Source organism: Gallinula chloropus (genome assembly GCF_964237585.1).
Source record: "Gallinula chloropus genome assembly, chromosome: 4".
In the NCBI taxonomy this organism is placed as follows: Eukaryota; Metazoa; Chordata; class Aves; order Gruiformes; family Rallidae; genus Gallinula; species Gallinula chloropus.
In genome coordinates, this window is record NC_140088.1 from 62899318 (window position 1) to 62905694 (window position 6377).

A 6377-nucleotide genomic window follows, 5' to 3' on the forward strand; every position below is an offset into this window, starting at 1 on the left:
AGAAAAGAAGCAGACACATGTACCTTGAATAGTTCATCATTCTCTCCCTGCATCCATTTTGGCTCTGTTAACACTATTCTTGAAGCTTATTTTGAATGCACGCATGATGCTAGCCACACCATCAGCATCTCTGGAAACATCTGTATATCCCCTCTGGACTAGCAAATTTTACCTGATTTGATTGTATTCGTTTCCACTTTTGTCTCATTAAAATCAGAGCACTTCCTGATACGCGCTAGGGTAGTGCAAAAGATGTGACGTAAACTTCGAGTCAGCATGCTTCCGCAGTTAAGTCCTCACTGATAATCATCTGCTCCTGCTTCTCTCCCTGCTAAGCAGTACTTCAATAGCATTTGTAAGCAAGGGAAGGTTTAATATGATGATAGCATGCACAAACCACGTAATGAGCACACACCACACAGAGTGAGATGGTAATTCGGGAGCTTCTCTCAGTAACATCCTTCAAATAACAGTGGGAATAGTGTAAATGTCAGTATGTGTATTGCTGATAGATTGCTGCCTTGACTTTTGTTCACCTCTGCTCCTCGCTGCCCCAAATGAAATCCTTATTAAACAGGGAGGGTTGAGTCTTCCAAGGGATCAATGAAAGAGTATATCATTTAAGAATGTTAGAAATAAAAGGCCAGAAGTCAGATGCAAGCTCCCGGAGGAAGAAAATCAAAGAAATTTTAAGTTAATCAGAGCAAATTATTCCTAGAAGTCATAGAAGAAATTTTAAGTTAATTGAGAGCAAATAATTTTAGACATTGCACAGTGAACTTGTGGTATTGCAGTGGTCTAAAATTCTAATGCTGTGAATTGGAATGCAGTTACGTTCATTACCAATAGTCACACAAGACAAAGTTAGACTAATGAAATATGCAATTAGACTCCAGGACACCTGGAAAATCTGAGCCTATTATCTGGGAAAGTATTAAAACCATATCTTTCTTCTATGTACAGGTCTTCTGAGTAATTTTTATTACTCAAAACCAGGTGTTTTCAAACCAAAGTCATACAGAAAACTTCACTAAAGGCAGAGACTGCATTCATTTCCAGCTGATAACCCAATGAGGAACTCTCAGAATGAAATATACACTAATTCGTGCAAAGAAACCTTTATACTAAGGCAAATCTCAAATTATTAGCACATGTGGAACTCACTGAAAGAAACAAGAACATAAAAATTAAGTAAAACTCTTGATGCAAAATCTAATAGGGAAAATGGCCATCAAATTTCTGCCTCTTAATTTAAAAAAAACCAGCCCCAGACATAATAGCATGCTTTTCCAGTTTCAGTGGGTCTGTATTAAAATTCATCTGATGGTTTTATCTGTACAGGAAGAACAAGTCCTAAATATGTTTTGGAAAGGCTTCCTGTAAGACTTCCCCCCAACCTTTGGAAGTCTTCCAGAAAGCAAGAAAAGGAGCATGTGCTTGATTTACAGACAGAAACATCCAGAGAAGCTGCAGGTTAAGGAAAGTAGGAAAGATGAGTTAAAGAGAGAAAGTGAGGTTCATTTCTGCACAAAGATTGTTTTGAAACTTCATCTTCAGTTAAAAGTCTTGACAAAATTCCAAGACTTAATTTATTTTGCCTGTGAGATCGTCATGTTTAAAACAACTGTTCCAGTTTTGTAGGGAAACCCAGCCAAAAGAAAAAATAAATATTTGAAATGAGAGATACTAATTGCCAAGAACATAAAATGACAAGTAATAATCTAGGCTCATATAAAGATCATTACTTGTAATGAAGATTCATTTCCATGAGACATTAGTTTACTTTTCAATGGGCCTTTACAATTTCAAATAGGAATCTTTTAAGGGTAAAGAATAAATATTACTAGTGAACTCCATTTTTTCAGTGTTTATGATCCTACATGAAAACCCAAATCATAAGGCATTTCCAACTGCATCGCAACATAGCAGACTTACTTTATTTGTATTATTCAATGCCTTGATTCAAGGAAATCTTTTTTTAAAAAAGTACATAAGCACAGTCATCAACATGATTACACAGTTAACTCATTGTATTATGTAGAGTTCAGAAGGACCTGGAATTAACTTGTATTATGTGTATCACAAAATCACATGTGTGTCAGTTTTACTATTGAGGGGATGATCCATGCAGGAACAAGTCCTCCTTGCACTTTCCTTAAATTAAGGAAGTCCTGGGGAGGGACACTAGGCCTCCTCTTCTGGTTCGTAACATAAGGTCTGCAAGCATGCAAACCAAAAACAAACTTTAGTAAAGCCAAAATCTGTTTTCCACTGAAATCTTGAATATGAGCCTAATCTTTAAAGAAACAGCATTAGATATCTAATGCTATGGCTTTTGGGCAGGATGGGGCTCTTCTGACAGATAATGATTTCCTTCCTCCAGTGCTCTAAACTTTCTACAGGATGATTCTCCGACTTGAACTTCCCTATTTGCTTTGCATCAAGAGATGTTGACAGTTTTCAGCTCTGGTTCCAGGAGTCCAGATGGTTCAATGAAAATGAAGGATAACACCATATGACTTCGATTTTTTAATTTTTTTTTTCTTCCCTCTAGTATAAAAAGGAACAGCTTAACATCAGGTCAAATTCGTAATTCAAGCTGAGAAGAATTATGCCCTTACTCTGAAAGGGACAGTAAACAGGAAGAGAACAGGTCAGGTAAAAAGCATACAAGATGCAAAAAAGGCCAAACCTAAAACATCTTTGAAATAAGTAACTTAATCCCATCTTGTTTATGTGGGAGGCCATTATTATGAACTGCAGACCAAATCTAAACCTGTTGTCTGACTTGTACACTGAGACAGTCTAACACACTATTCTCAAAGATTCAGAGAGTAAAATCAGGATCTTAATTAATCTTAATGAATAAAAATGACATCTATTTCAAGCCATCATTCTTCAAGCAGTAAAGGATTTGCAACAGTTACATATTCATCTCCTATTTTTCCACGGCCTCTGTGCTAATTCACTGCTGGCATCTGCTGGGCAAACCTTATAGAGGTATTCACCACTGCAGAGAAAGAATTAATTTATTGCTACAGAATTGCACATTTTGAGCTTTTAATCTTCATTAGAGGGTTTCTAACTGTTCTGCTCTCACCTAAAAGAGAGGCCACACAGGACATGGTGATCATCTGATGACAGGTCTGATATCTGGTCCACGTTTTCTGGATAGTTTAATGCTCTAGATATATCCTCACAAAGCAGAAATTATTTGTAGTGACATCCAAGATGAACGCAAAAAATCTGATCTCTTATCTATCATCCTGACCTTGCCACCTCCTTTCTCTGCACTTTTCCATTGAGCAACCTTAAATACAAGCATCTCAGCAGCAAACCACACTCCAACTACACAAAAGGCACCCACACCTCTTCAGTGGTCACCAAAAACAGATTCACTGAAGATATCACTCCCTTCCCGATTTCAGACAAACTGTAAAGCCAGTTTCTTAGCTCTCAGCTCCACAGAAGTGGCTCAAGGTATCTGAGCAGCATTTTTCTCTTTGCAATGCTGCAATTCCTCAGCAACCGCAGTCTTGAGAATATGAGAACAGGAGGAAATAGGACTCTTGGTTACACGACTTTGAACTCTTCACTGCAGGACATGAGAATGAGCACACTTCTGCCTGCTTACAGAAAAAAGCACAGACAACTCTGAGTGCACTTTCCCACAGCTGCAAACCAAACCCACAGAGGAGAAGAGGAAATAAAGATATTTTTGCAACACAGGAATGTAAAACTGTTGAGACCACCAGTTGTACTTTAGCTCATCTAGTCATTCCTACCTACATAAATGACTAACACTTCAGAATCTCACACAGCATTCAACCTTGAAGAGGCATCCTGCAATTTACACCACCAGCAGTTAACCTCACATACACCCGAGTGCTGCAGTTCTCGGGACAGACTCACAGTTGGGCAGAGACTGCCTGAAATCCCTGCCACTTATTCTGGAACAGCTGTTACAAAAGTGAATCATCTTCCTCGTACAAAATCCTTCTGGCAATTTCACTTCAAACAGATGCAGGGTTCCTTTATGGAGCTTTTTTTTCTCCCGTGTTTGTAAGGCTGTTTAAGTATGCTGCCCTCAGCAACGCTTACAAATTACCTGACATTTATTTATCACAACTACCACTGCTGGGTTAGTTGAAGAAAGTTACTTTCCATGGTATGTGTTAACACAAGGCTACACACAATGCAGCTAGGTATTCGTACATGCCCAGAACTGCACCAGCACTTCATCTTACCCTCACATTTCCCTAGGGGAAGAAAAGTATATATTGCCTTCATGTAGGGACTGCTGCACTTTTTTTTACACCCTCTGCATGACTATTTTATCTTTACATATATATGTACATGCACATGCACATCTTCCCATATGTATCTATGTATCTACATGCAGACTACACATAGAATAGAAAATCTCTTCTTTTCTAGAGCAACATAACACTACTTTCACATGTACCTGAAGCTTGTAACTTTCTAGAAGTTGCCAATCATTATTTTTCACTGACGCCCATCTGTCAAATCGGTTCTGTGAAGTTTGTGGAATATTCTTAAATCTATAGAAACTACATTTCATTGAGCAGGTTTTTACCTAGTTTAAGTCCAGTTTGCAACCTCATTTTTCTTCTCAGTTCCTGAATTATATCAAAGTTAGATTTACTCTTTAATTTGAACACTCATGTATCAACTGTATAATCTTTGACATACTATGTACCTCTAAAATTCCACTTGCTCAGGCAAATATATTGCCTTATCTGTTCTAATATCTATTACCATGGATGAACTTCGGAGTCACTGAAATACTGGTGATTCTATGCACCAGACTTTTCCCCAATATTTCATGACAAGAGTCTTTGCGGCAGAAGGAATTTATTTTTTTTCATATGGATCTTTCTCCTCCTGGTGTGCAAGCTGCTGGTATTATAGAATCATAGAACCCAAATCCCTCAAAAAAAAAAAAAAACCCCAAAACAAATCTCCCCTTGAAAGCTAGCTATCCAGAGAAAATGGCAAGTAAAAAAGCCAAAGCATGCATCCATTTCCATTGCATTTATCAAACAGAACAGTTTGCTGAGCACAAGTGAGTCCTGCCATAAGAAAAAATAAGAAAAGAATAGAAAAGAAAAAGAAGAGTAGATTATGCTGCAGTGTGCCCAAACCCAAAAATGTCTTCAGGGGGCCCATCTTTGGGATTGTGTTCCTTGAAAAATCATCCAACATATCATCCAAGCAGTCTTATTGTTCCTTGTCATTCCTCTCTATGTCTAATACATCAACCATTCAAAAAAAGAGAGAACAAAACATTTCCATAAATTGCAGTTCCTACTACTGAGCTTGATCGAAGCTAACTGGAGATTTCTTCCAGTATAGATATTTGTCTATGACATACACATGGTGTAAACTCTGTGGCTAGAAGACAAAAATTCATCTGTACGAGCAGCAAAGAGTGTATATGCACATTGGAATGAATAGCAACGTTGCTTTTGGCCGATAATTTCCCCACAAGTTTGTCATCATACCAAAAACTGTGGGGGAAAAAAATATTTATACATCTTAAGGAAAAAAATGATTCGGTAATCATTCTACATGCCACAATGAAATTCAATCTTAATTTCCAAGGAGACTTTCTTAGAGCGTTTGACCGTGAAGATACATTGGAAGCATAAATTAAAATACTAAAGTGTGCCAACAAAGATCTGTCGGGTCTGTTTCACAGAAACAGGGACTGAAAATATATTAAACTTTGGTTAATGGAATTTTCAATTAGTAATAGCTGGAAAAGGGATCATGGTTATTTAAATAAACTAAATGTGTTTAATTACTGTAAAATTCAAGGCTTGATGCTTTTTAAATGTTTTTGTTCTCAAATGGCACTTTGGCACTGAAACATTAGACATTTTGCAGAAACATCTGTATGTAAAGCAGTAACTGAAAATGGATGCTCAGTTCCAGATGCTTAGATCCCATCCTCCTAGAATCATAGAATCGTCTTGGTTTGAAGTGACCCTTTAGATCATCAAGTCCAACTATCACCCTAACCTGCCAAAACCACCACTAAACCATGTCACTCAGTACCACATCTAACCATCTATTAAATACCTCCAGGGATGGAGATTCCACCCCTTCCCTGGGCAGCCCATTCTAATGCCTAATAACCCTCTCTGCAAAAAAGATTTTTCCTAATATCCAGCCCAAACCTCCACCGATGTAACTTGAGGCCCTTTCCTCTTGTCCTGTCACTCGTCACTAGGGAGAAAAGCACAGCCCCTGCTTATTCACTCCTTTCAGGTAGTTGTAGAGAACAATTGGGTCTCCCCTCAACATCCTCTTCTCCAGACTAAACAACCCCAGTTCCCTCAGCCACTCATCAC